General features: G+C 43.7%; 1 long non-coding RNA gene across 1 annotated transcript in view; it reads left to right on the forward strand.

The window, feature by feature from the left end:
* Positions 1-23,295, forward strand: part of LOC309632393 — a 158,524-nt gene that overhangs the window by 36,241 nt on the left and 98,988 nt on the right. The window contains exons 5-8 of the long non-coding RNA XR_014246876.1: positions 6,883-8,061; positions 17,319-17,459; positions 20,141-20,293; positions 21,046-21,139. This is a non-coding gene — a long non-coding RNA (uncharacterized lncRNA). The remainder of the gene's footprint in view (positions 1-6,882; positions 8,062-17,318; positions 17,460-20,140; positions 20,294-21,045; positions 21,140-23,295) is intronic.

The raw sequence follows: 23,295 nt of genomic DNA on the forward strand, positions 1-23,295 counted from the left end.
ATTTAGTTGTTTTTCTGTGGTTTTATCTTGTTCCTTCATCTGGTACATAGCCCTCTGCCTTTTCATCTTGTCTATCTTTCTCTGAATGTGGTTTCTGTTCCACAGGCTGCAGGATTGTAGTTCTTCTTGCTTCTGCTGTCTGCCCTCTGGTGGATGAGGCTATCTGAGAGGCTTGATGGGAGGGACTGGTGGTGGGTAGAGCTGACTGTTGCTCTGGTGGGCAGAGCTCAGTAAAACTTTAATCCACTTGACTGCTGATGGGTGGGGCTGGGTTCCCTCCCTGCTGGTTGTTTGGCCTGAGGCAACCTAACACTGGAGCCTACCTGGGCTCTTTGCTGGGGCTAATGGTGGAGTCTGGGAGGGCTCACTCCCACCAAGGAGTACTTCCCAGAAGTTCTGCTGCCAGTGTCCTTGTCCCCACGGTGAGCCACAGCCACCACCAGCCTCTGCAGGAGACCCTCCAACACTAGCAGGTAGGTCTGGTTCAGTCTCCCCGGGGGTCACTGCTCCTTCCCCTGGGTCCCGATGCGCATACTACTTTGTGTGTGCCCTCCAAGAGTGGAGTCTCTGTTTCCCCCAGTCCTGTCTAAGTCCTGCAATCAAATCCCACTAGGCTTCAAAGTCTGATTCTCTAGGAATTCCTCATCCCATTGCCAGACCCCCAGGTTGGGAAGCCTGACGTGGGGCTCAGAACCTTCACTCCAGTGGGTGGACTTCTGTGGTATAAGTGTTCTCCAGTTTGTGAGTCACCCACCCGCCAGTTATGGGATTTGATTTTGCTGTGATTGCGCCCCTCCTACCATCTCACTGTGGCTTCTCCTTTGTCTTTGGATGTGGGGTATCTTTTTTGTGAGTTCCAGTGTCTTCCTGTCGATGATTGTCCAGCAGCTAGTTGTGATTCTGGTGTTCTCGCAAGAGGGAGTGAGAGCATGTCCTTCTACTCCACCATCTTGGTTCCTCCTCGGTGCTCAATTTTAGATCATCCAAAGCTTATCTAGTTAAGCTATTCACAGGCTAAAAAAGGGATTAGAAAGTTGAGGATTATATGTAGTTATTTTAGGAATGATAGTGGGAACTGAAGAACTACATCAGGTAACATGTTTTGGTTCCAAATTAAAGTATAGAAACAAGACCTAAACTGGCTTAACAGGAAGGAAGTTTATTATCTAACGTAGCAATTAACAGTATACCATCAGGGACTTCCCTGGTGGCGCAGTGGTCAAGAATCCACCTGCCAGTGCAGGGAACTCTGGTTCGAGCCCTGGCCCGGGAAGATCCCACGTGCCATGGAGTAACTAAGCCCGTGAGCCACAACTACTGAGCCTGCGCTCTAGAGCCCTTGAGCCACAACTACTGAGCCTGCATGCCACAACTACTGAAGCCCACGCACCTAGAGCCCATGCTCCGCAACAAGAAGAGCCACCGCAATGAGAAGCCCACGCACTGCAATGAAGAGTAGCCCCCACTCGCTGCAACTAGAGAAAGCCCGCGCGTAGTAATGAAGACCCAACGCAGCCAAAAATAAATAAATAAAATTTTTTAAAAACAAGTAAACAATATACCCTCATTCGGTAATAAGAATCAGGGTTGGTTAATCCATTTGTTCAGTGATACCTTCATTCCAGGTTTTTCCCATCTTTCTGTCATCCTTGATATAGGCTTCATTTTCAGGCTCATGGCAAGATATTTTTAGCACTTCTATACATCAAATTCTGAAATGACAATGTCCAGATGATAAAGGGAGGAGACAATCTGTTCTCATCGCTTTTCTTTAGGATGGCAGACAATGTCTCAGAGCTATCTTCCATCCAGCAGGATTCTCCTCACGTCTCACTGGCCAGGTTTTGGCCACAAACCATTTATGAACCCACTGGCAAGGAGTATAGAATTTCCATGATTAGCTTGTGTTAATTATCTGGAGTCAAATGGATGTTTGGGAGTCAATTTTTTAAGTGAGAAGCTGAAGCCAAGATGAGGTATACAATATATATAGAAGAAAGAGGAGGAATAAAATCAACAAACACTGAAGACTAAGGTTCCTGAGACAGTCTGGTAATATGGGAAGAGTGAAGCTTGTCCCTACACTCTCTTCCGTTTGCAAAAGACTCCTGGTCATAACCCTACAGGAAATCAGGGGAAGACCATAACGTCTCACAGCTATGTCACTAACAAAGTCACCTGGAGCAAGGCTGTCATTCATTCATTCAACATTTATTGAGCACTGGGATAAATAATGAAGATAAAAATGAATGATTTGTGGTTCCTTTCCTCAAGGAGCACACAGTGTAGTGAGGAAGTCATAATAAACTGTTCCAGGAGCTATAAAGAGGACTGTGAACTGTGTTGCATGGCAGAGACGATGAAGTGAGGGTGGAAGGATTCACCGGGGAGAATCACAGGTGCCTGTGCTAAGTACTGAATATGAATAAATTGTCAGACACATAAACAGATAGGGAGGAGCCTTCTAGGAAAAGGGAACAACGGATATGGAGACCCTGAGGCACAAGAGGACATGGCAGAGTAGAGGAACATGAAGATACCTGGTGTGGCCGGTGAGTCAGAGTTGTCTGAGTTAAAGTTGTCAAAGCAGGCTTTCCACTGAAAGGTCTCATAATCCATGATAAGAAGATTGGGATCTTTAGATCTAGTAGAGCCACCGAAGGATTGTAAGCAGGGGTGGGACCTAGTCAAATTTGTATTTTCCGGAGCTTACTCTGGCAGTAGATGGAAGATAGTGCAGGGATGAGGCTAAAATCAAGCAAACTGTTTAGGGAGGTAAATTCAGTGGGCTTCAGTTTCCTTATCTACATTGGCATTGGGTTAGGTTAGGCATCACAAGTGCAGCCTCTGCCAGGGCGGGACAAGTCCTCTGTGTGTGTCAGGTGCACTGTGTACAGCTGTGTACAGGGGGCTCCATCGATGAATAGAACACATCCCAGCTAAAATAGGGCAGCAGCGACTCAGCCTGGGGTGTTGTGTGTAGCTGCGGACCTAGCAGTGCCAGACTTCCCAGTTTAAAACACTTTTTATGAAGTCTTCCAGTATTTATATGTTGGTAACTCATTCAATGGCGAAAACCAACATCAGCAGCAAGACTAGACAAGCTAAGTAAATACATCTGCCGGCTAAATTCTGATGGTATTCATCAGTTGGGCACCTTGGGACATGAAAAGCTCAAGGGCCCCTTCCAGCTCTAACAATATATGATTTTATGATATCCCAATGGTATTTGTGCTACCCTATCACTGGTCATTCATGGTAAGTCATTCACACAGATGAAAATCTTTGGTGTTGCTTTAACAAGCCTAACCAGATATTTCCAGGGTTAGCATTCACCCATTGATATTTACATTTATTCATTCATTCATTCAACAAGTGTTTATATAGTGCCAGTTATATGTAAAGCATTGTTAAACTGAGATAGAGAGATAAAAGAAAGGAATGAACCTGGGGGGTTAAGGAGGAGAGGCTGGGACTTCTTACAAGAAGAAGAATTCAGTCATTTCTTACCTGTTGCCTCCACCAGCAGGTCTTAGTGGCGAGATTCTGAAGCCTGGCCCAGGGCCTTCATGCCCACCCTTTCCAGCTCACAAGATGCAGGGGTGAGCAAACTTGTCCACTGGGGGTTCCGGGACACTCAGGATCTGACTGCTTACTCTTCCATCTGAAGAAAAGACAAGTGGAAATAAAGGAAAGAAGGTGAAATGAAAAAAAAAAAAAAACTAAATTGCTGCTTAGAGTAGATTCCTGTGTTTATTACAAGACTAAGGTAATCAGTGACATTTGTGAAGGAGGACTTTTTACAAAGTCAGCCTAGGGACTTCCCTGGCCGTCCAGTGGTTAAGACTCCACAGTTCCAATGCAGGGGCCCCGGGTTCGATCCCTCGTCGGGGAACTAGATCCCCAGGCCCTTGAAGATCTTGCACATGGCAACGAAGATCCCTCATGCACAACTAAGACCCGGTGCAGCCAATTAAATATTTTTAAAAAGCCAGCCTAGGATTTTCTTTTTTAAAAACAGAATAAATATGAAAATGAGAGGCATAGAAAAACGTGTTATTATATGGTACATTTGTGTAGAAAATGCAAAATCTTTCTCTAGAAGAAAACATGCACATAGGAACTAGCATTTGAATTCTGTTTAATTTCTACCATCAACAGAAAGGGAGCTTGAGATGAAATTAAGTTCTAAAAAAACAAAGAAAGTTAAAATATACTAACACTAAATAAAGCAAAAGAAAACAATAAATTACCATTTTAAACTTATTTTAAACCATTTTAATGTAAAATTTTTAACAAAATTACCATTCTAGGGCTTCCCTGGTGGCGCAGTTGTTGAGAATCTGCCTGCCAATACAGGGGACACGGGTTCGAGCCTAGTCTGGGAAGATCCCACATGCCACGGAGCAACTAGGCCCATGAGCCACAACTACTGAGTCTGCGCATCTGGAGCCTGTGCTGCGTAACAAGAGAGGCCCGCGCACCGCGATGAAGAGTGGCCCCCACTTGCCACAACTAGAGAAAAGCCCTCACACAGAAACGAAGACCCAACACAGCCAAAAATAAATAAATAAATAAAAGTGCTAAAAAAAAGAAAAAAGAATTACAAAGATCTTAAAAATTATAATACCCAATGTTGTTCATGTAATACAGAATGGTGTCAAAAGCTTAAAAGATTATATTAGTAAGAATTTATCCAAAAGAAATTATTTAACATGTGTATAAAGATTTAAACATAAGGATGATTATCATAATACACATTTTAGAAACCTGAAAACAGACTAAATAGCAATAGGGAATCGACTAAATAAATGGCATAAATGTGTTGCTATCAGGTTATTAACCATGGCTCATTTATTCTCATAGAAAGCTGTCTCAGGGAAGCCTATTTTGGTTTATGTATAAGAAAGAATCTTCTAACAGCTAGAGTCATCTAGCAATGGAGTGGGCAACTTGGGGCACTCCAGCAGGACTTTTTAGCAAGAGCTGTCATGTGTCACACAGCTCCATGGGCAATAGGATAGGGCTGTCCAGGAGGGAAAGAACTAGGAGAAACCAGAAAGGTCATGTTAGGGAAGTGGTTAAGTTCCAAAAGGTTAGAAACAGTGGAAACCATCAGATAAATACCATGGGTCCAGACCAGTAGCGTCCGAGCCACGTTACATAATTTTAAATTGCCTTGTAGCCAAATTTGAAAACGACAAATGAGGAAAATTAATTTTCATAATACATTTTATTTAACCCAATATATCCAGAATATTATCATTTCAGCATGCCATCTATCTATCTATCCATCTGTCTATCTATCTATCTATAACTATCAAGGAGATATTTTATATTCTTACTATGTGTTCAGAGTCTGGTGTGTGTTTCACACTTGCAGCACATTCTGCATGAGCCACATTTCAAGTGCTCAGTGACCACATATGGCTGTGCTACCATGTTGGACAGCACTGCTCAGAGTCTGAGATGAGTGTCTGCACTCGTAACACTAGTGACCAGTGTTGTGACCTCCTAGGCTATTTTGTTCACCACCTCTTTTCTGAGCCTTGCTGGGTGAGGAAGGACTTGGGTACTTGGGTGGAAAGTATACCTGAAAATAGGTCCAAGGGCAGACAGCTGCAGAAGTCGGCATCTAAGACAATGTCCCCTCAGTGAGCATGAGGGGATGGGATTCCTGCCCTGGCCAACAAATTGGGCTTCACTCTCCTTCCCACCACTGAGTCCCTGAACCCTAGGGTGGGTTTCAGGCCCCGGACCTCATAGTTTCTGTCTAACAGAAACAGCAGGTGCTCAATTTCATGTTACTCCTGTTAATGTCAAGTGTACAATGGCATGCCATGCCCTTGCTAGACAGAAAGACAGACAGACAGACACAGATAGACAAAAGGTGCCTCAGCAAAACTACCAAAATACCACATAACTGTTTTGGTAGGTAGCTTTTATTTATTTTTATTTATTTTAAGCTTTATTTTATTGAAGTATAGTTGATTTACAATGTTGTGTTAATTTCTGCTGTACAGCAAAGTGATTCAGTTTTATATATATATATATATATAACTGAATATATATGTATTTTTTTCATATTCTTTTCCATTATGGTTCATTACAGGATACTGAATAGAGTTCCCTGTGCTATACAGTAGGACCTTGTTGTTTATCCATTCTAAATGTAATAGTTTGCACCTACTAACCCCAAATTTCCAGTCCATCCCGCTCCCTCCCCCCTCCCCCTCGGCAACCACAAGTCTGTTCTCTATGTCTGTGAGTCTGTTTTTGTTTCATAGATAGGTTCATTTGTGCCATATTTTAGATTACACATATAAGTGACATCATATGCTATTTGCCTTTCTCTTTCTGACTTACTTCACTTAGTATGATAATCTCTAGGTCCATCCATGTTGCTGCAAATGGCATTATTTTGTTCTTTTTTATGGCTGAGTAGTATTCCATTGTATATATGTACCACATAGAGGATCGACTTCTTAATCCTTGACATTTTAACTTTAATGTTAGGGGTATAATTTAAGGTTGCTCAGCAAAGAGTCTTGGTCAGAAACGCTAACCTGATTGATGAAAAAGGGGGTTCAGGAAAGAGGTGGAAAACTTACTCTATGATGTGCTTCCTGGGACGGAAGCCAGGAGGTTCATGCTTTTGCACCCTGGCTGGTGCTCATATCTAAGAAGGTGTACAATCATATTGGCGGTGGGGTGGGGAAGTGGTAGCAGAAACGCAGACACTTGTTATGTGGACAGAGGGTATCGTGATCATCATCATGTCTGTGAAGTCACACGTCTATGAATCAATTTCTAAATCTTGGCTTCCCTAACAGTCACCCAGGGATCTTGTTTAAAATGCATAATTCTCATCTCTACTTTCAGAGATTCTAATGCAGCAAGTCCGGGGCTGGACCCAAGGAGTCTGGATGTAAGCAGCATCCCAGGGGATCCTGATGCAGTTGGTCCCTGGAGAAATACGGTATTTCTAGCAACATTTCCAGGCACAAGGATCAGGATCTGGCCCCTCACTAGCCAGGAGCGCTAGGATAGAGTCAGGGTCTCAAGAGGGGCCAGCCTGCGAGGAATTGGGTGGCCACCAAGTCATACCGCATGAGCCAAGGAGATGGGAGGTAGAGGAAAGGGCAGGGGGATTCCAGAGAGCCAGCTTCCTGGACCGTAGCACAGAAAATGAGGCTCGTCACAGACACTCCCTCTCCCCGCTGGGACTGACAACCGTCTCTCCTAAGGCATGTTCTTTTCCTATGAAATGAGCCAACGTCAAAGACTTGGCGCTCCTGCCAGGTTAGTTTATTCGTCCTTCCGCTCTAAGCTCGCCTGGAGTCTATATTTCCAACACGGAATCTCATAACCATACTTGGCGGGGGTGTGGTTCATAGAGTTAGCAGTAAAAGTAATAATCCAGAAGCAGGCTAACATAGGACTCAGACGGCAAAAACTGGATTATTTGGTGTAAGAAGTTGAAAGCAAGGCGTTCTAAGGCGAGTGATGCATTACTTGGGATAAGTCACCAGAGGGCGCCGGAGCATCCTTCTCCAAAAGAAGTTTCAGTTCAGCAAAACCCTTTAGGCATCAGTTAAACAAAAACACTTGCTCAAAGCGACAGGCTCCACCGAGGTAACCCTAAAGGCAGAAGAGAGTGGACAGGCGGTCCCTGAAAAAGTCTTCTGAGGCATGTAATCTCATTGAAGTAATCCGTTTTACGTTAAAAATTGACATGACTTTCCACGGAATCTCCTGATACATCCTGGTTTGCTTTAATGTAGCACACAACGTTTTACATTTCTTAGGCCCTAAACAGGACGCTCCGGAGGGCGTCGTGCTGGTCTCTGGCACACAGTGGCGGGTCCTGGATTCCTGCAGCCAGAAATCACCGGGGACTGTGAACCCACTTGCCTGCTGTGGACACCTCCTACAAGCCTGATTCGGAACTTGGAACCCTGGGCTGATGACCGCGGAGAGCCCCTATTCCACTGTCTTAGTTTACACAGGGGGAACTGAGGCTCAGAGTCGCACAGGGAGCTGTTCCGAATTACAAATCAGGTTAGTCTTGCAGTGAAACTCCGTTTTTCTAACCCGTGAATTAACCCTTGAGTCCCCAACAGGAATGGGGCTCGGTCCACGGATGGTCTAAAGCCTAAACAAGGATAAGAAAGGGACTGAGATCCTGGAAGTGGAGTTCAGAGTCCAAGAGGGCAGCCTCGTGCAGAGGGTATGTGGGAGGCGACTTTGAGCAAGACTACTCTTCTGCAAAATCCCGTGTAGTGCTGCCACCCTGTGGTCAACTAGGAAATTGAACTCAAACTTTGCCATAATGCTACCTTTTCCCTTAAATGATAATGTTTTGTAAAAGAGCTGGCATTTGCTATAGTTCTCTTTTTTCCTAATGCATTTGCTGGGTATTTCCAAGCTCCGTGATCATTAGAGAAATGCTAAGGGACAAATAGGAAGAGACATGACAATTTAACAACTGATTACTTTTTTTTTTTTTTTAATCTTTTGGCCCCGTGGCATGTGGGATCTTAGTTCCACTGACCAGGGATCGAACCCGAGCCCCCTGCATTGGCAGCACGGAGTCTTAACCACTGGACTGCCAGGGAAGTCCACAACCGATTACTTAGAAATTAAATTAAAAACTTCCATTTTTTCTAGACTCAGCCTTTGTGAGTGTAAAAGATCTGTGGATCTGGAATATTTTATAATATGCATTTGCTATGTAATCACTGACTCACAAAACATTCTGAATTAAAATAATGGCAAACATTTGATATTTACTGTGTGCTGTATCCATATTTTATGTGGATAAAAGTATTTTATAGATGCATAAAGTATCCATACGGACTTCCCTGGTGGCACAGTGGTTAAGAATCCGCCTGCCAATGCTGGGGACACGGGTTCGAGCCCTGGTCCGGGAAGATCCCACATGCCGCGGAGCAAGTAAGCCTGTGTGCTGCAACTACTGAGCCTGCGCTCTAGAGCCAGCGAGCCACAACTACTGAGCCCGCGTGTCACAACTGCTGAAGCCCGCTTGCCTAGAGCCCGTGCTCCACAACAAGAGAAGCCACTGCAATAAGTCCACGCACTGCAACAAAGAGTGGCCCCCACTCGCCGCAACTAGAGAAAGCTCGCATGCAGCAATGAAGACCCAACACACCCAAAAATAAATAAATTACAAAATAAAAAAATAAAGTATCCATACGTTATGTGGATTAATTTATTTAAACCTCACAATAACCCCCAAAAGGTAAGTGTCATTATTATCCTCATTTCACAGATAAAGAAACTGAGGCATGGAGATATTGAGTAATTTGCTCAAGGTCACACAGCAAACAGATGGTGAATTGGGAGTCCAGCCCATGATGTTTGGCCTAGAAGCCTGTGATCTTAACCACAAGACCAGTGGTTCTCAAAGTGTGGCCCCTAGACCAGCAGCACCATCATTACCTGGAAACTCAATAGAATTGCAAGTTCCTGGGCCCTACCCCAGACCTACTTTTTTTTTTTTTTTGGCTGCGTTGAGCCTTTGTTGCTGCACGCGGGCTTTCTCTAGCTGCAGTGAGCGGGGGCTACTCTTTGTTGCAGTGTGAGGGCTTCTCATTGCAGTGGCTTCTCTTGTTGCAGAGCACGGGCTCTAGGCACGTGGGCTTCAGTAGTTGTGGCACACAGGCTCAGTAGTTGTGGCTCGTGGGCTCTAGGGCGCAGGCCCAGTAGTTGTGGCCCACGGGCTTAGTTGCTCCGCGGCATGTGGGATCTTCCTGGACCAGGGCTCGAACCCGCATCCCCTGCATTGGCAGGAGGATTCTTAACCACTGCGCCACCAGGGAAGCCAACCCCAGACCTTTTGAACCAGAAATTGTGGCGATGGGAACCAGCAGAGTTTTAACCAGCCCTCCAGAGGATTCTGCCACAGGCCAAAGTGTGACAACCACTCACCTAGGCTATGCTACCTCTAATTGTTAGAATATTTAAATAAAAGCAACTCTGTGCCTATACCTACCCTGGAAATCAGTATGGTAGATCATATTACACTGTCGTTTATGTTACTTCATATAATTATGGCATATTCAAAAGACACTTTCCGAGACTTAAATATATATATATATATATATATATATATATTTTTTTTTTTTTTTTTTTGGAACATAGCAATTATATAATTAAGACCCTAAAAAAATTAGCTTCATTTCCCAAACTCATCAAACCACTGGTGACTGTCTTGATTAGGATAACGACCTACTTCTGGAGAGAAGAGCCCCAAGGGCAGAGGGTGTCGGTGGTTCTGAAGAGAAGCAGAGGACACACCCAGGGGTTCAGAGCAGAGGCTGGCAGCAGGGAATAATTCCACTTTTACTCTAAAACAAAACATAAAGTAAATGTTAAAAAGAGGAAATTGCCTGGGCAGCAGATATTTTTTTTTCCCTCAGCTTGACAGCCAGAGAAAGAATGATGGGGCTTCCCTGGCAAAAGTAGGGTGACCCTCATTGTAGCAATTTCGTTAAACTGGAACTACGCTTCCCCAAATTCCCTTCCTTGCACAGTTCCAGGTTGGCATGGGCCGCAAGAGACATCTGGGGTGGAATTTGGAGGGCAGAAGTGGAACAGTAGCCATATTCCTTCTCCAGAGACTGGTTTGGGGTGTGAGGCACTGTCGCAGCCCAAGCTCCTGGCTCAACTCGTTTTTGTCGCAACCACTGAGCTCACTGCCCCTCCAATCCCCGTGGGAGCCTCCTTCAGCTTCTGACTCCCGAGCCAGGTGTGTGGTTAATTCCACAGTGGAGGGCTCTGGATTTTCCTATAGGACACCCACTCCCTTGAACTTGGAGGCTTTTTGAAAGACACATGTGAGTTCCAGTCTGTCCTTTGGTTCCAGCTTCATGCTTGTGCGTTCCAGTTTGTCCTTGATCTCCCCCACTTCATATCCATCTTCATCTTCACTTCTGGAATACCTGCCCTGGAAACTTCAGGCCCCCAGCTGGGGGGCCTAAACATAGGCTGTTTAGCTCACAAAATTATTTAGTGCTTATAATGTTATATGTCACTCCTAGTGGTGGTGTTTTTTTCTCTAATTGAACCCTGACTGCTCTACGGGAATGGAGAGGACATCCCATCTGAGAACAGACAATGGACAAGCGAAGAGGAAAAAAAAAAAAAGATGCTGGAGACTGAAAGTGCCCTGGTTGAGTAAACCAGGCGCTGTTAGGGTGACCCAATTTTCAGGGGAAGAAAGATCAAGCAAGATGTGGTAACCCTGACTTTTTGTGACATCCTCAACACAGGGGTGCACAATCACAATCAGTTTCATGGTTTGGTGGAAGGACGTTAAAATAAGCCTGCCTGGTGTGACCCAGCCCCACCACTTACCAGCTGGGGGACCTTAAGCAAGTTACTTAACTGCTCTTTGTCTCATTTCACGCACATGTAAAATGGAGATGGTAATAGTACACACCTCAGAGGTTGCTGAGAGGCTTGCGTGAATTAACATACATAAAGCACCTTGAATAGTCATCGGCATATATTAAGCACTATCTAACTTTCTTCTCTATTTATAGGAGATGTTCATATTCACAGGTAATGCCAGTTCTCCGTGTGTTCCTTGGAGCATACCTCTGCCCTGCTTTCCCTCACTATTTGCTCCAGAAATTCCCCTTGCCTCTCTTGCAAGCATTCTCCTTCTCATCTCCCTCACCTAAAACCCCACCGTCAGCCCTTATGGAAGGTGTCTTTCGAGCAGCCTACCAACCCTTCCCTGGGTCTTCTCTGCCCTGACCTCACCTTACAGAAACCAGTTATCAGCCTCTAAAATCCAAGGTGCAAAGAATCTTGTGAGGTCTGAGTGGCCATGGTGGGAGAGCAGCCATGAGAGGCTTTTCCTGCCTGCATCACTAACTTATTGAGCATCTGCTGTATACCATGCAGACCACCAGACCCGTTACCTACAGTGCTTCAGTCTTCCCAACAGCACGTTGGGTGATACCATCTCTGTTTCACGGGAGAAGCAGTTGATGCTAAGAGAGGTTAAGTCATTGCCCAGAATCACACAGCTAAAGGGTCACGGGGTCAGGATAGGAAAGCAGGTCCTTGTGGGCTGTGTCCAGAGGCGTGTGCCACAACCATTGCTTCCAATGCTTCCTCTTCCCTCATCCCCTGCTTTGGCCTTGGGCAGAAGCCACCACGTTCAGACAGTGCACAGTCAATTGTCCAGGACAACAAGAAGGGCAGGCAGTTCATCTCAGCCACTTATAAGGTGGGTATTATTGTCCCCATTTCACACATGCATGAGCTGAGGCAAAGAAAGATTAGGTAAGCCCTGGCTGTGCCTTCCTGTTTCCTAACGGGGCATCCCCTCTGGATTACGGGTTTTACTTCTCTCTAAAATGTTCTCAGTCGTTGAGGAGGAACCACAGGGACCACACAGAAATGCTTTGATCTGATTACATAGGAGCAAAGTTAATTCATTACATACACATGCCTTAGGACAAGAAGACCGGTTTCTCTCAGGAAAGAGGCTGTTTACCTTTGGTTACATACAGGGACAGAGAATGACTACTAACACAATGTATGCTGTAACAAACTCCTGAATACAAACCACTCATCTTCAACAATTAGCAACGATTTGTGAATTTTGTTTCATCTATTGCTTGAGACATCCTGAAATTTCACTCATAAATTCTTCAGTATACATCTCTCACTGGAAAGGACCTTTTACGTCGCTAATAAATCACTATGCCATGATTGCATCTAGCAAAAGTCATAGTAAGTTGTAGCATCTAAAAAAAATAAACTAATATTAATAAGATTTTCAATAAATTAATAACATGCAATACTCAAACCCTATTCAAATTTCCTTGATTATCTCAAAAATGGCTTTTTATAGGTTTTTTTATATGGCTTGCTAAGCCACAAATACAGGCAAAGGATCTGGTTATGACAAACATAATCTCCCTCCCTCCCTCCCTCCCTCCCTTCCTTCCTTCCTTCCTAAGTATCTGTTGACTGCCTACTATGCCAGATCCTGCTCCAGGCCCTGGCGAAAGGGCTTTTAAAAGCCACAGATTCTGTCCTCAAGGACTAATATGTTACCTGCTCCCTTCCCTGCCCCCCACCTGTACTCCCACGCACAGTCCTCATTTTTTTTTTCCCCCCTAAGAACTTTCTTTAGGAATTAATTGAGCCCAAATCAGAAACTCCAGTTACCACATTGTTAAATCTCAGGGTCTTTAGACAATTTCTAATACAACGTTTCTCAAACTGGTTTCTCCAACTATGAGCTTGGGTTACAAATATAGTGACTATGTTCACTATGAAGAATACAGCTGTGTTGGGACTTCCCTGGCAGGGCAGTGGTTAAGGCTCTGCGCTTCCACTGCAGGGGGCACAGGTTCAATATCTGGTCGCGGACCTGAGATCCCACGTGCCGCACAGCTTGGCCAGCTATATATACAGCTGTACAGAATAAAGCTAAGAGTGTTAGGCTGGAAAAACATACAGGTTTAGCTCTATAGCTGAATAAAATAATTCTGCCAAAATAAAATCACAAATGCAGGGTGATTAGGTGCAATATTTGTTAAAATGAGGTCTGCAGATCCCAGGATGAGGGATGCAATCTATGGACGTATTTGGGGGAGATCATGGTTTCTCCAGTTTGAGAAACCAACATAGGGTAGTGGATCCCAAAGCTGGCTTTGTGTTAGAGTCTTCTGAGGATTTCTGTAAAAATATATGTGCCAGGGCTCCATCTCAAACCTGCTAAATTAGAATTTCTATGAGTGAGGCCAAGGAATCTGAACTGTAACATTCTCTTCAAGTGATTCTGATGACTGGCTAGTTTGAGAAACCATTGATCAAGGAGTTCCTTTACTTTTCCCCACTAATGCATGTTTAAGTCGGTCCTACAATTTGCTAATAAATACTCAACCCCCCCCCCACCCCCAGCTTACTTTCCTCTGATTCTGCCCATTCGGTTGTAGACACTATTGTTGTTGTTGTTGTTTTGGGGTTTTTGTGGGGTTTTTTTTTTTTGTATTTTATTATTTTATTTTATTTTTTGGCCGCACTGCGCGGCTTGCAGGATCTCAGTTCCCTGACCAGGGATTGAACCTTGGTCACGGCAGTGAAAGCCCAGAATCCTAACCGCTAGGCCACCAGGGAACTCCTGACACTATTGTTGTTGATGTCTTTCTTATACTGAGCTGAGACTCCCTTTCCCTCAAGTTTTACCTAAGGATCCAGTGATACAGAGAGCACATTTAAATCAGAACCTGTAAAATTATTATTAAACAATAACCTTTGTATTATAACCTCTTAAGACACCCTGGCCTCTAAAAGGCTGGTAATTCTTGGAGAACATTTTTTGATAAAAAGTATCTCAGACTCAATACATTATGTTATTATATTCAGATTGATTCTTACAGGATTTCTTTAATTACAGTGATTCATAGACTAGCATCTGACTAGACTACTAGGAAGTATCCATGACTATCTTCTGAAAAATGGGGGGAAAAGTGTGAAATATATGTGTACAAGGATTGTGTTTGAGGAATGGCATTTGTTAAGCAAGGTAGCTTTTATATTTTTCTCATGATGCATCCTTTGATTTTATTTTCAAGTTATTGAAAATTTTCCAATATTGTTTCCCTCCCTCTCTTCCTTTCTTCCTTCTGTCCTGCTTTCCTGCTGCTGTAGGCTGTGTTTAGCCTTCCCACTATGGGACAGGGAGGGGCTGAGCCCATTTGGATTCTGTTACAGCAATCTAGGGATGATGAGACAAAGGGTCGTGACAATGGGGATGAGCAGAAGAGATGGAAATGGCAGGGAAGGGAAATGCCAGGACCAGACGGCCAAGTGCCTGTTAGGGCAAGGGAGGTGGAGGAGGGAAAATTACTGCAGGGTTTGGAGGGAATAGAGGAGCTACTGGCAGAACTGGTAAGGTCTGAAGGAGCGAATTCTGAGGAGGATAAGATAATACTTTTGGATACGTTGGTTTGAAGAACTGGTGGAAAATGTTGACTAGGCTTTTGTACTGTAGTTCTGAACTTAGCATCATGGTTAGGACAGAGGGAAAGGCTTTAAGCCAAAGTTATAAACCTCCAAGACTGAAATTTAAGGCATCAATGAGAAGGTTGGAAGAGTATGTCAGGGGAAGGTAATCTTTCTCAGAATTTCTAGAATAGCAGAGGGGGCCCATGTCTAGTGATGCAGATTTAGTAATACTTTTTTTTGTTTTTGTTTTTATTGAAGTATAGTTGATTTACAATGCTGTGTTAGTTTCAGGTGTACAGCTGATTCAGATATATATATATATATTCCATTTCAGATTCTTTTCCCTTACAGGTTACTACAAAATACTGAGTATAGCTCCCTGTGCTGTACAGTAGGTCCTTGTTGTTTATTTTATAAATAATAGTGTGTATATGTTAATCCCAAACTCCTAATTTATCCTTTCCCTCCCCTCCCCACCGCAATACTTCATTCTCCTGATTTTCTGCTACATTTTCTACATAAATTTACCTTAGAGTTTTACAATAAATTTTATTTTTCCTCAGGATTTATAAATCTTTACTTCCTTTGGGTGTTCTATTTTTTCACTCTAGCTGTTCTCTGGCCAAACTATAAAGGTTGTTCAGTCTGTCTGGCAGCAAGTTCTTTGTCCTTGTAACTATGTTTTTTTTAAAATGGTAAAATACACATGATATGACGTTTACCACCTTAACCATTTTTAGATGTACAGTTCAGTGTCATTAAGTTTACTGACTTCCCTGGTGGTGCAGTGGTTAAGAATCTGCCTGCCAATGCAGGGGAGATGGGTTCGATCCCTGGTCTGGGAAGATCCCACCTGCCGTGGAGCAACTAAGCCCGTGCACCACAACTACTGAGCCTGTGCTCTAGAGCCCGCGAGCCACAACTACTGAGCCCGTGTGCCACAACTACTGAAGCCTGTGCGCCTAGAGCCTATGCTCTGCAATAAGAGAAGCCACTACAATGAGAAGCCCACGCACCACAACAAAGAGTAGCCCCCGCTCACTGCAACTAGAGAAAGCCCACACACAGCAACGAAGACCCAACTCAGCCAAAAATAGATAAATTTATTTTTAAAAAAAGTTTACTGACTTTGTTGTGCTACCATTACTACCATCCATCCTTAGAACACTTTTCATCATGCAAAACTGAAACCTGTACCTATTAAACACTAACTCCCCATTCTCCCCTCCCCTCCAGCCCCTGGCACCCACCATTTAACTTTCTGTATTTCACTTTCTGTGAATGACTCCTCTAGGAACCTAATGTAAGTGGAATCACACAGTGTTTGTCCTTTTGTGATGGGTTTATTTCACTCAGCGTAATGTCCTCAAGGTTCATCCATGTTGTAGCAGGTGTCAGAATTTCCTCTTTTTTTTTTTTTTAATTTTTATGTATTTAGTTACTTATTTTGGGCTGTGTTGGGTCTTCGTTGCTGCGCGTGGGCTTTCTCTAGTTGCAGCGAGCGGGGGCTACTCTTCGTTGCGGTGCGTGGGCTTCTCATTGTGGTGGCTTCTCTTGTTGCGGAGCACAGGCTCTAGGCACACAGGCTTCAGTAGTTGTAGCACGCGGGCTCTAGAGCGCAGGCTCAGTACTTGTGGCGAACAGGCTTAGTTGCTCTGCAGCATGTGGGATCTTCCCAGACCAGGGCTTGAACCCATGTCCCCTGCATTGGCAGGCAGATTCTTAACCACCGTGCCACCAGGGAAGCCCCAGAATTTCCTTCCTTTTTAAGGCTGAATAATATTTCATTGTATGTATATACCACATTTTCTTTAACCATTCACCCATCAATGGACACTTGGGTTACTTTCATCTTTTGGCTATTGCAAATAATGCTTCTGTGAACATGAATGTATAAATATCTCTTTGAGATGCTGGTTCATTTATTTTGGGTATATACTGGATCATACGGTAATTCTATGTTTAAGTTTTTGAGGAACTGCCATACTATTTTCCACAGTGGCTGCACCATTTTACATTCTCACCACCAGTACACAAGAATTCCAATTTCTCCACATGCTCACCAGCACTTGTTATTTTCTGTTGTTGTTGTTGTCGTTTTAATAGTAGCCATCCTAATAGGTGTGAGGTGATACCTCATTGTGGTTTTATGTGCATTTCACTAATCATTAGCGATGTTGAGCATCTTTTCATTTACCTGTTGGCCACTTGTATGTCTTTTTTGGATAAATGCCTATTCAAGTCCTTTATTCATTTTTAAATCAGGTTGTTTTTTGTTGCTGAGTTGTCCATATAATTCTTCTTCTTCTTTTTTTTTTCAGCTGCACTGCATGGCATGTGGAACTTCCCCAACCAGGGGCACCAGGGCTTGAACCCGTGCCCCCTGCAGTGGAAGCACCGAGTTTTAACCCCTGGACAACCAGGGAAGTCCTGTCCGTGTAATTCTTGATGGTTGTGTTTCAGTAAGTAATTTTTGTCCTTATCCTCCTTTTCTTCTTTTTTTTTTTTCAGCAAAGTGTGTAGCTTCTTAGAACTCTGGTGTGTAGTTTCAGTGTTCATTTAGGAATGAAAACAAACAACTGAAAAAAAAAGAATTAAAGCAAAAGAAATGTAGTAGCTTCTGGAATCTGGTGAATTATATATTTCACAAGCAAGTCTTGTGAAAAGGAATCATTTGACTCATGCAAGCTGAAAAGGACAGAGGTAGAGCAGATTCACTAATTTAAATCTTAACACAGGGTTCCGATAAAGTCACCCCGATCCACTTCTTGCTCTGCTGCTTCTGGGTCTGTTCCATTCTGAGACCGCCTTTCCCAGTGTGGTTTTTTTTTTTTTTTTTTTTTTAAAAGGTCAAGTTTTTTGTTTTTTTAAATTTATTTATGGCTGTGTTGTGTCTTCGTTTCTGTGCGAGGGCTTTCTCTAGTTGTGGCAAGCGGGGGCCACTCTTCATTGCGGTGCGCGGGCCTCTCACTATCGCGGCCTCTCTTGCTGCGGATCACAGGCTCCAGACGCGTAGGCTCAGTAATTGTGGCTCACGGGCCCAGTTGCTCCGTGGCATGTAGGATCTTCCCAGACCAGGGCTCGAACCCGTGTCCCCTGCATTGGCAGGCAGATTCTCAACCACTGCGCCACCAGGGAAGCCCTCCAGTGTGGTTTTAAATGGCTGCCAACAGCCACCTTCTTCTTTTTCCTCCTCCCTCTCCTGCTCTTCCTCAAGTAAACTTTATTTTGACATAATTACAGATTTATAGAAGCGTTACGAGAATAGCATAGAGGATTTCTGTGTGCCCGTCTGTAAAGGAAAACTCACTTCCTTTGTGTGTCCTACACTCTTCCACTCACACACTCCACCTCTGACACCAAGTGTGTGGTAGTTTTTTCCACACGTTAAGTGAGAGGCCCGCGCACCGCAATTCTGCAACGCCAGCTGGGTGTCCTATAATTTAACTCAATTCTGACACTGCCTGGAGATACTGCCGGATCCCACAGGTTAAGGGCTCAGTCCTATAAGACTGTGCCCCCTTCCTCCCCACCCTCGCCTTTTCAGATGCCAATAGAAATTCCAGGTTGTCACCTGTGCTTCTGACCAACTGGCTATAAATGGGAGGTTCTCACAACCCCTTCCTCAAGTTCAATTACCTTGCTAGAGTGACTCACAGAACTCAGAGAAGTATTTATTTCCATTGACCAGTTTATTATAAAGAATACAAATTTACAGCCAGATGAAGAGGTATACAGGGCAAGGTCTGGAAGGGTCCTGAGGAGAGGAGTTTCTGTCCCCATGGAACTGGGGTGCACCACCTCCCAGTGTGAGGAAGCTTTCACCAACTAGGAAGCTGAGCAAATCTTGTTGTTCAGGAGTTTTTATAGAGCTTAATCTCCACCCTCCCCACCTTCCCAGAGGTTGGTGAGTATGGCTGAAATTTCCAGCCTTCTAATCACTTTGCCTTTCTGGTGACCAGCTCCATCCAGAGGTTATCTTGGGGCCCACCCTAAGTCACCTCATTAACATAAACTCGGGTGTACGTGAGAGGGGCTCCTTATGAATGATCAGACCCTCCTATCACTCAGGGAATGGCAAGGGTTTTAGGAGCTCAGAGCCAGGAACTACGACAAAGACCAAATATATTTCTTATTATATCACACCCCTTACCCAGGTTCCCTAGTTAACTTTTTACCCCATTTGTTTTATCGTTCTTTTTCTTGTCCCTTACTTTATACATATACTCTGCGTGTGTATGTGTATAATGTAATTTTTTGGAACCATGGGTAACGAGCTGCAGATGTGATGACTCTTTATCTCTCAATACGTCAGTGTGTATTATCTAGAAACAAGGCTATCAACCACAGTATAGTTATCAAAACACAGTGATAAAAAACAAGACATTAAACTTGATATCATAACTCAGATGTCACTAATTGTCCCAATAACACCTTTTATAGGGGGAAAAAATCACAGGTTATGAGTTGCGTTCTATTGTCAGTCTCTTTAGATATTGCTGAATTCTCCTCCATAAGGTTGTAACATTTTACATTCCCCGCCCGGAATGTATTATAGGAGTAGCTCTATTCTTATTCACATCCAATGAGAAAAAATAGGTCCAGGTCACCCACCAATAAACTCAATTTCTTGGAATTGAATCTTTTATGCCCTGATTGGTCTGATTTGATTCATGTGTTCTTCTCTGAACCGATTACTGTTGCCAGGAGACATAGGCTTGCTCATCAGCTTACCCTGGGTCACGTACTTCTTCCCAGGAGCCAGAGTGGATTCAGGTTCACCTGAAGCATGTGGGCTCAGAGTATGGGGTAGGGGGTGGTTCCCCAAGGCAAAATCAGGGAACTATTACTACAGAGTAGAGCTGGGTAAAAACAACAGCAACAACAAATATCCAATAGACTCTCCCCTTAACGGATATCCAACCTACACATATGCACCAAAACAACAAATGTCTACTGAGCTTGGCAAAAGAAAAACAGATATATCAAAACTAGAGCATAGGTAGACTCCAATCTCATTTTTCATTTTCATGCACTAAATATTTTAATCTCTCTTCTTTTGTTCATAGCGCAGAGATATTTTGATCTAGGTACTGCCTCTGTTTAATTTTATTTTGTTTTTCAATTTAATTAATCACAACAGCTCTAGGTAGCAGCAGGAAACGGTATATCGTATGGTCAGGCCGCTCAAGAGGGCTGTCCTCTTGCTCTCTGTACACCCCCTGCCTGACCAGGGCCTGCTTCACCTACACCTACTCATATGACTGACCTTCCTACTTGCCCCCGGCTCCAGCTGGTGATTGTTCTTATCAAAGGGGCGGTGAGGGGCGTGCCTCTCTGCTGGTTTCCCTGGTAACCAGTGAGCCCATCTGATGTCAATTCCCCTATAACTGGGAATCTCCCCTTCCCCAGGGAGTAAAGCCTGCCGCTGAGTCCTGCCCACCGGGTACACGGTGGGGTGTCACTCCAGGACCTTGCTTCAGACATGTAAGTTCCCCATCCATTAAACCATTGATGTCTCTATTGCTGACTTGGGACTCTTTCTTTGGTCTTTTTTTTTTTGGCCGCTGTGGCATGGCTTGCTGGATCTTAGTTCCCCGACCAGGGATTAAACCCGGGCCCCCAGCAGTGGAAGCGTGGAGTTATAACCACTGGACCACCAGGGAAGTCCCTCTTCCTTCAGTCTTAACGCTGGGCAAGTGGAGGCCTTGCAAGCCTGCGGGGTGCAGCCCAATACATATTCATCCTACTTTTGAAAAGTATGTCCTAAAAAAATAAAAGTATGTCCTTGAAATCATTTTACAAAGTGTTAAGCAAAAACTTAAAGCCAGGGTGTTTTTGTTCCAAGCCACAGGACTTCTGAAATCGTGATCTTTTTAAAATAACTTAGGTGCTACTCTCCTCTCAGTTTGTCACAAAAAGAAAATCTTAAGAAGTTTCATTGTTAGAATGTTTATTTTTTTTGTCTTTTTTTCTTCTTTATTTTCTTTTTCTAGAATGTTTGTTTTTTCCTGCCTTTTCAAATGACAGAGTTTTCATCTTTCATAGAAATCGGAGGGCTTGCCGTGTAGGGTGATGATTTGTTGCTGTCCCATGTTTCTTCTCAAGCTCATTTTTCTTCGGATTGTAAAGCTTCTGAATGGTCAGTTGCTGTCACAACAGATCTTCAGTCTTGTTTCCGTGCTCTCAGTCCTGTCTCCGGGCAGTTGCTTTTTTAAAATTTATTTATCCATTTATTTATTTGTTTTTGGCTGCATTGGGTCTTCGTTGCTGTGCGCGGGCTTTCTCTAGTTGTGGTGAGCGGGGGCTACGCTTCATTGCGGTGCGCGGGCTTCTCATTGCGGTGGCTTCTCTTGTTACGGAGCACGGGCTCTAGGTGCACAGGCTTCAGTAGTTGTGGCTCATGGGCTCTAGAGCTCAGGCTCAGTAGTTGTGGTGCACGGGCTTAGTTGCTCCTTGGCATGTGGGATCTTCCCAGACCAGGGCTCGATCCCGTGTCCCCTGCATTGGTAGGTGGATTCTTAACCACTGCGCCACCAGGGAAGTCCTCCTGGGCAGTTTCTTGAAGCCCAGTAACATTAGCTCTGTCAGATGTGTCTGTACCAGGATAAACTGATTTCTTGTTTTAGATCCAAAGAGTATTTGGAAAAGTATTTTCTGAACCTAATTGTTTAGTGTACTTTCAAGCACACACATTTTATTCCCCTAGTCACTGAACCTCAAAAAGTCCTACTATTCCTTGATATAGGAATGTACTCCTTTTTATTTTCTGTAGTAAACTTTTTACATTCCACTGAGCAGATACCAGAAATGCCTTAAAAAAAAAAAAAAAAAAGAATTGCATTGAAATGTCTCTCTCCATTTTTAATCAACAACTAATCAACAACTAGACTAATAATAAACAAAGGAAACCCTGCCTGCATCTTCATGTAGGTTTAAAGGAGGAAAATGCAGGAAAGTGTTTTTGGAAAGCATTGAAGGATGCAGGGAAGAGGAAAGAGCCCTCAGAGATGGAGGCAGGACATGCGGGTCCTAATCTGGCTGTGTGACCACAGCCAAGTTGCTTATACTTTCTGGGAGTTTAGACTATGATATCCAAGAAAAAATTTTCAGAATTTAATACAAAAGTCATAATTCTCCCCAAAGTGACAGTGACAGTCTTCCTGAGAGAACCACCCTAAGTTTGTAATCTCACAATTCAGATTTTCCAGATAGAAGTCATTTGTATAAATTTCCCTAATGTAATGATAAAACCTGTCCTTTCATGTGGATACTTCTATCTATTTATTTATTTTTTGTTTGTTTGTTTTCCTATACTTCTATTTATTTGAGTGGGGAAGGGAAGAGGGCATATTGCTAGTGAACATGCTGTCTTCACCCAGCACATGGTAAACATGAGGCAATCTGTTTAAAAGACAAACTACAGGGGCTTCCCTGGTGGCACAGTGGTTAAGAATCCATCTGCCAATGCAGGGGACACAGGTTCGAGCCCTGGTCTGGGAAGATCCCACATGCCGCGGAGCGACTAAGCCCGTGAGCCACAACTACTGGGCCTGTGCTCTAGAGCCCGCGAGCCACAACTACTGAGCCCGCATGCCTAGAGCCTGTGCTCTGCAACAAGAGAAACCACTGCACTGAGAAGTCTGTGCACCACAACGAAGAGTAGCCCCCGCTCGCTACAACTAGAGAAAAGCCTGCGCAGCAGCGAAGACCCAATGCAGCCAAAAATAAATAAAATAGATAAATTAAAAAAAAAAAACTGCAGAAGACACCACGTCTTTACAAAAGGAGGAAAAGGCAGATGAGTTATTCCTTTACAAACACTGTTCTGACTTCTAATTGGGAGGGCATGGGAAGATCACTTGAGGCTCTTGAGTGATGCTGGCTACTTCTCCAGAAAATTCCTTACCCTAAAGCAAACAGCAATTATGTCTTGAAACCCATTTTTTGGCCTACATTCTACATCTGTAAAATTGGATTAAAATGTGGAAGAATTTTGAAATAGAAACAGAATGGGACAAAGTAGTCTCTAAAACCTCTTTAAAAAACCAAGTGGTCAAAATTAGTTTCTAGAATTCCAGTCAGCAACTCTGGATGTTCTTATTACAAACTAGAGGATTTGTTTTGATAAATGACCTCCATGTCTGAAAGCTTTGCCTCCAGTTCTTCTAATTAAAAAAAAAATCTACAATGTATGTTCATTATTTTTAAGGCAAACAATATCTCCAGTTTCCTCTGTTACTATCACTTAGTCTAGAAACTACACTTAGTTACACATGACCCCATATCCCTCCAAAT

This window comes from Balaenoptera borealis (assembly GCF_965194805.1).
Source record: "Balaenoptera borealis genome assembly, chromosome: 7".
NCBI classification, from domain to species: Eukaryota; Metazoa; Chordata; class Mammalia; order Artiodactyla; family Balaenopteridae; genus Balaenoptera; species Balaenoptera borealis.